The 7,935-nt window shown below is 41.5% G+C and overlaps 1 long non-coding RNA gene across 1 annotated transcript; it reads right to left on the bottom strand.

Moving 5' to 3' along the window:
• Positions 1-688: 688 nt before the first annotated feature.
• Positions 689-7,388, bottom strand: LOC102987930 (uncharacterized). Its single transcript, XR_447475.3, has 3 exons — positions 7,065-7,388; positions 2,989-3,182; positions 689-2,492 (listed from the first exon to the last, which is right to left on the bottom strand). It is a non-coding gene; the product is annotated as an uncharacterized lncRNA (long non-coding RNA).
• Positions 7,389-7,935: the final 547 nt, after the last annotated feature.

The raw sequence follows: 7,935 nt of genomic DNA on the forward strand, positions 1-7,935 counted from the left end.
TGAAAATGACACCAGGAAATAGGGGCAAGGGAAATGGCAAAGAGAAGAGGTTACAAAACAATTGTGATGCGTGGCTGATTTAATCCCAATCCTACTGTAACTAACACTGTAAACCTGGTGATGGGGGAGGAGGGGCAAAATGGAATCCAAACATTAACAAGTGAAACTCAGTGTAGTGCAAATGAATAAAAAATCACACTGAAGGGGGTGGGGAAGGAAAGAATTAACCTGAGTAACTCTGGGAAATAGTATCTTGTTTATATACTAACTATATAGATAATAAGAACTGTACACAGATATACTCGAGGATACTGCATCTCTCATGGGTGTGGGTTAGCAATTCTGAAACTATCTGTATATTAGGATTGAACAAAAAGTAAATCTATTGTGGATAATGAAAGAAAGGTTTCTCAGTGTTGGAAAAAGGAGTTACAAATCAGGAAAGGGGAAAGTTAGGTAGAATACATCCTACAGTGTTGCATCAGAAACAGAGGTATCGGTATGAACTCATGGATTTAAATGTGTGTGCATGTGTGTACACAAATGGGCTACTCTTAACAGTGATGACTTAGAATTCCCCTCCCCCTCCCTTTTTTTGGAGGGCTCTTGTGGGGTCCTTAAAGAGAGAAGGAAAATATATTTTGTCAGTTTTTTTAAGGGAAGTAAATACCAGACTCACACTAAGAAATGCTATTCCAAATGAGGCCAGCGAGGGTGTTATTAACCCAAAACAGAGCCTTGGGGCAGAACTGAATAAGGGGGTGAGGGAGCAGTAAGAAAATACCAATAGCAGTAAAAAGGACCCCTATTCTCAAGGTTTCTTAATCCAGGAGCCATGTTCTAAGTACTGCAAACTCCGTTGACTCCATTTAACGCTCATAAAATAGTCACACATTCAGAGGCTACTGCTTAATTTTAATAAATTCTCTTGATCTGCAGAATTGGTTTAAAGGCAGAAGTCCTCTAGTTTAAAACGTGCAGGAGAAGAGCAAATCTAAATTTTTAGGGTACTTTTAAGCCATTTTTGAATTAACAATATCTGATCAAAATGAAAAACACAGCAAGAGCGGATCTCAGAGATTCTTCGAACAGACTCAAGAAACTTACAAGCAACCAACTTACTTTCTCCGGAAAACTTTCCCATCTGTTAGTCACTTGTACAACTTCAATGAGACATTAATCAAACAAAGAGGCTTGACGCCACATGGAATGAATCACTCCCAGTTCAGTGAAGTCTCTGAGGGGGTACTGACAAGAAATCTACTTCTCTGTTTCCAAGGAAAGATTTATTTATGCGTGAGATCAAGAAGGAGAGAAGACGACTGTAACACTTCATATCAAATGGAGACATGAATCAGAGAATTAGCAGGACTTATGTTGATGGAGGGTGTGATGGCAGCCACTCTCTACAGCGTTCTCTGACCTAGGATTTTCTTGTTTCTGTTTTATCACGGACTGTGTTGTCTTAACCACTGTCTGTAGAAAACTTGCACTCTACTAAATCTGCCTGTCCTGTAACTTCTTTCTTAATCTGACCAGAAGCCCCAAGAGGCCCAAAAAGTTTAAATCAGACTTCAATGCGTTTGCTTCCTTTGCCTGATTGAGATTTCTGAGAAGTTTACAATAGGAATATCATGGAAATTTGAAAGACAGAATCATAAATAATTATAGGATTGAAGACTCAGCCAGGAGCGAAAATGATTGTCCACGGTCCTGTTTTGGATCTCAAAGCTATGGACTGAGGAAGAGCATCCTGATTTACAAAGTTTATCCTACAGTGCAGCTGGGGAGTTCAGGTTTTCTAAAATGTATTGAATAATTTATTTTAATTGAATAAATTGACATTTACTGAATATTGAATAATTGCTAAACCTAAAATCTAGGATTCATTCATGCAACAAATAATGATTGTCTATGATGTACCAGACTCTGTCTAGTTGCTGAGACTAATAGAGACTAATAAAAAGCTGGACCCTGTTCTCATCAAGCTTATGAATGAAAGAGGACATATAAACAAATTGAACAAACAATCTGATACAGTACAAAGTGTGAGAAGGATGCAGAAATAGAAAAAGGAGAGAGGTTTAATCCTGGAGGTGCAAGGAGTCTTAAAGAGAGGGCCCTGCAGAAACTGACATTTGAGCTTGTTCTGAAGGAGAAATAGAGGTGACCAGGCAATCTGTAGGAGAAGGGAAAGTGGAGGAAGAAGCGGGGCAGGGCTTTCTTGGAAGCAAAGAAAACAACAGGTGCAGATGAAAGCATGAATTAGTATCTCTTCCTATAAAACTCAAAGAAGGGTTATCGGTGAGTTAGATGGGCGAGGTCATCGGAGGCAAGCACGATGGGAGCAGATCCTGCTGGAGGTCATCAGCAGGCCAGAGCCACCTGTATCACACCCACTGTCATGCCCAGCCTTGGACTAACAGCCAGTGAGCTGCCAGGAAGAGGTCTTCAGAAGAGACATGGTCAGACTTGCATTTGGATGGATGTTTCTGGGTGAAAACAAAATGAGAGAAACTATGGCGACAGCATGTCATTTATACAGTCTGGTTAGAAATGTTTCTCCCCAGTGTTAATCTTCTAAAGAATAAAGAGCACTAGCCTTCCTTTTCTTCTAATCCTTCAAACCCCGTGCCAATTGCTAATGACATCAGTACCAATGACATGGAGTGTGTGTGAGGGTGGGGAGGATTTAGACTGCGATCACCATCCCTTTGTCACCTGCTCCTTCAGCGACCCCAAATAAACATGCCATCTAAGTAAAGACGTTGGGCTTGCTCTGAAAGGGCAGCTTCAAGACAAGGCTCTGAGCCCCGCTTTCTAACCATCTGCAGCTCTAAGAAGCCCCCAGTATACAAATTCTGGAGCAGGCACTGAATATCAGCAGATTACTCACAAATGATCCTTTGATTCTTCCAGACCTTAGAGATCTCATAATGCCTTCTTGTATAAAGACCTATGGGAAACTGCTCTCAGGACCCCACTCACCTACAAATGGTTAGGAGAGGCTTCTGCAGCTGGAGCCTAGGGAGAGGGTCTCCGTTCCTTAACCATGAGTACCATTGCTCCTGAAACTGTCGGCATATGGTTTTGCCATTGGTTAAATCCTTAGCAGAATTTCCCAAGAGTCTTCTCAGGTCTGAGCTGCCACATAATCATATTCTATCTGAAAAGCTGAAAGCCTAGAACAGACATGTAAAACACACAGTATTGATGATCATTTACAAAACCAGAATGAATTGCTTGCAGTGCTTTCAAAACACCAAACTAATAGCTACTCATAAATACTTTCCTTTGTTTTATACATTTGAAATAACCTTGGTTAGGTGCAATATGATTACTTCAATATGATTCCCTTTTTGAGACTATCATGTGTCCATTTTTCTTATCTTTTCTTCTCTCTTTATTATTTCTTTATCACTTCTATTTTCTGCTAAGCTGTTACCAAGTAATAGATTGTTCATAAGAAATTAAAACTACTTTCTTTTTTGAAAAAAATTAGTGTCAATTAGGCAGGGTAGACAGATCCTCTCCCTTTTTCTCATCTCACTCATAGGGTTGCCAGATTTAACAGATAGAAATGCAAATGGCCCAGTTAAATTTGAATTTCAGATAAACAACAAATAATCTTTCAGTATAAATACATTCCATGCAACGTTTGGGACATACTTACACTAAAAAAAATGTCTTGTTATTTATCCAAAATTCAAATTTAACTAGGGATGCTGAAACCCATTCAAAAAGACTTGAGTTATATTTCATGATATTTTGGTTAGTATATTTAGCCCGAAAAAAAAAATCTTCCACCCAGTTTTATGGAATGAAATATGGATACATGTCACTTTGCAAAATAAAGAATAATTTCACTCAACAGAATATTATACATCCATTACAAAAGACATTTTGTGATAAGTATATCCTAACATGGGAAAATGCCCATAATAGGCTGAGTAAAAAAAGCGGGATGCACAATTACACAATAGTAGTAAAATAATAATAGCTAGTCTTTATAAAATGCTAAGTATGCAAAAGGCATATTCTAGCTGCTCTTCTGTATTAACTTGTTTGATATTTACCACTATGAGGTAGGTACTATTATTATCACCAATGTAAAGATAAAAAACTGAAGTCCCATAAACGTTTACTTGCCCACTAAATATTATACATTCACACATATATATGTTACCGTATGTATATACATATGTACACATAGGTATGTTACCAAAAAGCTATTGATACATGAAGATAAAAAAAAAAAAAAAGACCAGAAGAAAATATAATAAGCTGTAATGCTCATTATTTGGAGTAAGAATAGAGTGACTTCTAAAATCTTATTTCTGCATATTTTTATGTTTTCCTTAAGAGCATACATTGCTCTTCAAATAAAACAATAATACGATTTAAATGGAAAAGTGTACCTGACTGGAAAAACTCGAATCCCATTTTTTAATGCCTTTGTTACCTGCCCACACTGTACATTACGAAGTTAGTTTTGGGGGGTTATGTCACTCCAAGTTTTAACCCACTCAGATCTTCACTGGGCTGATATGAATCTCTGTCTTTTCAGTTGAGGGTTCCTTTGCAGTCAATTGACTAATTCAACCCCGTGATCCCAGTCATCAGTACACATTTCAAAGTTCTCTTAACTAGGACCTGCTGTAGAAGATGAAATAGTAAATGTACCTGGCAAATGAATGAATGCATGAATGAATGAATGGAGTTCCTGTGGCTTTTTGTAGACATTGCATTAGATGGCGCAATGCTGGCTTCACTGCCAGCAGGGAAAAGTACAAGCAACTTATACCTGCTGCCAACTCGTCCCCTCAACATGCTCTGGAAGAATCAGTTCCTTCAGAGAATTACAGACTCATCCAAGGTGAGGTCATTATGTTGGTTGGCGCTCTTAGGGGAGAGGTTTTGGCAGCCATATATCACAGACAAGCTTTCAGAAGAGCATGGGGAAGCCTCCAAGCTAACCGTGAGCTGAGATTGCTCCAGAGTCTCTTACGTCATCACTATTAAGAAATTTGTTTTTACAGGAAACTGTCACTAGCAAAAGAGAAAGCAAAGAAGTAAGCTTCTGGCTTTTACTTTAAAGGAAAGATGCCAGCTTCTAAGCTCATCCTTTAATTGCCTTATACGGTAAGAGAAGAGATTGTTAGTGTAGTGAACAAGCCAGAACAAGGATGTGGAAGCCAAGGGTTCTCTATTCCCACTATGGAAAGTTCACTGGACATGTGGTCTGAAGCCAACCAGAGGACGCAGGAGATTGGAGAACTCCCTTTCCTTTCAGGACGACAGCCTTCTCTCCTTTGCAAAGCAATGACCAAGGCCTTCTTGGAGACATGCTACAAAGATGCTTCAACATAGAACAAGAGTGAGTCGCGGTTTGTACAACTCAGGGGCTGCCAACCTGCCTCTGTGCTTCCTCACGGTTTTTGTTTTCTTGGTCTGATAATTAGTTGTTGGCATTATGAATGTTTCTTCTGAGGAAAAAAAATGTGGGCACCTGTTTTTTCTGGAATGAGTGTTTTATGCCCCCTCTTGAGGTAAGCGATCCACTCAGGGGCCAAGTACCGGCCAACATGTGCTCACCTAACACAGAGTGCTACTTCCCTCTACGTTATGTTTTTACCGGGGAATGTGATTTCCAGCTATGCTTACTGGTTTCTGCTGAATTACACAGAGAGCAAACTCTCTTCAGAAGAAGCAGGAGTTCTACATTTACCCAAAACTTGAAAGTTATCATCTGCTGGTTCCCAATCTTGGCTACACACTAGAATCACCTTGAGAGCTTTTATAAAAATACCATTGCTGGGGCCCTCCCAAGAGCCAGTTAGATAGAATCTCTGGGACTGGGGCCGGCCAGGGAATGGGTTTTCTTTCAACGCTCCCCAAAGTGCTTCTGAAGGAGAGCCAAGGTTGAGAACCATTGATGTCATCCATCAAGGCCCTTCCGGAGGAAACTGAGATTCAGAAAGGCTGATGGGCTGTCCCACGTCCATATCTTATTGCTGAGCGTGCCCTCATCTGTGTGTCTGCCTCCTTCTAGACTACGAAATCCTTCAACACTTGAACCACACTGTTGACATTTAAATCCACAGTCTCCCACTCTAAATGCTGGGTGAGGGCAGAGCCAGGAAGGAAAAGAAGGACAAAACCCGTCCTGCCTTTTGTCTCATAGCCTCTCACTAAGAAAAACTGTTATTAAGATAGACTACTATGAATTTTTAGCCCACAACCAAAGTCATTAAATATCAGTTTCCCCAATCTTAGGACCCATTCGTCTTGGGAAAAATTCTCTGAGTCAGATTGCCCCTAAAATCCCAAGCCAGGTGATTTTACCTTAGCAAATCCAGCTGTTTAAAGTGAAATGCTTGACCTTGTTCAATAACCTATGCCTCACTAAATTCTCATTTTGTGGAGTCTCATTTATTTCCCTAGTTAAACTTGACACTTTCAGTTAATAGACCACTCAAAATGGCATGTTTTCCTTCAGTATCAATACTGCAGAGTGAAGAGAATTATGGGACATCTGTGCTGTGATTAAGGAGATGTAGGCCTAGGGTCTGAGAGTTGCTGAGGCCTCAGCACAGACTGCCAGAGGGTTCTATGGTTTTACTGGTGTTATCCGCTGCCAGTCAAGGGCAATTCGAGTGAAATCCAGCTTCTGTGGCGTGGTGTGAGGGCTCAGATTTGGGGCACAGATGCCAGGGGCCCTGGAACTATGCATCGGATATTATAGTGCTGGGCCCATGTCCTCGTCCTTGAAACTTTGACACGTGCTGACCAGTTTCCAAATGGCTACATCTCTCCATTGTGTTCCTTTGCCTGAGAGTGTTCTTTGGACCCCGAAGCCCACTTTGCCCACCCATACAATAGACTGGAAGTGCCAGAGAATGAACATCTCCTCCCACCCCCACTATGGCTTTCGACCCCAAACGGACAGAATTGGGGTGTCCTGCTCCCATCCCCCTCAGGTGCAGGAACTCCAAGGCCTGGGTTGAGTTTCCCCCATGGATTAAGGCCCAGTTGCCCAGTTGGTACCTGGCGTGCTAACGTACCTTTTATCAGCAGTCTTCTCTTCTTGCTCCCCTTCCCAGTTCCTTGCTGGTGCTTCCTCCACTTATCCTCCAAATAATGAACTCCTGTGGCAAGGTCTGATTCCGGGGGAACCCAAAGAAGATACAGTGGCCTTGTCAATACATAGTCATTTGATTTTAGGAAAGCCATTTAAACTCTCTGAGAGTCCCTGGCCTCAAAAGTAAAATAAGGAAGGGAATTTGAAGTCCTACTTGGTCACAGCAGCAAGCAAAGGGCTGCTTCATTTGGCTGCCAAAGCCCTCCCAGACCAGCCCTAGTCTCCTTCCTGCTCCCCTCCCCTCATCTCTAAGTGTACCCCTCCCCCGTGCTCCTCTCCAGCGCAGAGAATTTCTTTGAATTCTTGCAAGTGACACATTTCCCACTTGCCTTTGGGACTCTTACTCATGCTGTCCCTCTGCCTGGAACACTATTCTTCCTTCTGTTTGTTTGGCTCACTCGTACACATCCTCCAGCTCTCAGCTGAAATGTCACTTCCTGCAGGGAAGCCTTTTCTGACGCCCTGTCTAGGATTGGGCTCTTACATGCTACCAGATATAGTGTTCCCGTCGTCACGTCTGGCATGCTGTACAGTAATTCCTATTTTCTTCTCCAAGTCCACCTCCTTCTCCAACCGCCGTCATTACTGGCCTTTAAGCTCCTTTCAGTCAGAAACCCAATTTATCTGGCTCCCCACGGCATCCCTGATACCCAGTCCAATAACTGCACATAGTAGCTACTTGATAAATAATAGTTGGATAAAATGCACCCTTGTTTACTAAACATTAGAGTTGATGAATAAGAGGATTTGGGAATAGAAGTCAAAGCCAAGTTTCCCAACCAGAGTCACGGCAC

This window comes from Physeter macrocephalus, chromosome 10 (genome assembly GCF_002837175.3).
Source record: "Physeter macrocephalus isolate SW-GA chromosome 10, ASM283717v5, whole genome shotgun sequence".
NCBI lineage: Eukaryota > Metazoa > Chordata > Mammalia > Artiodactyla > Physeteridae > Physeter > Physeter macrocephalus.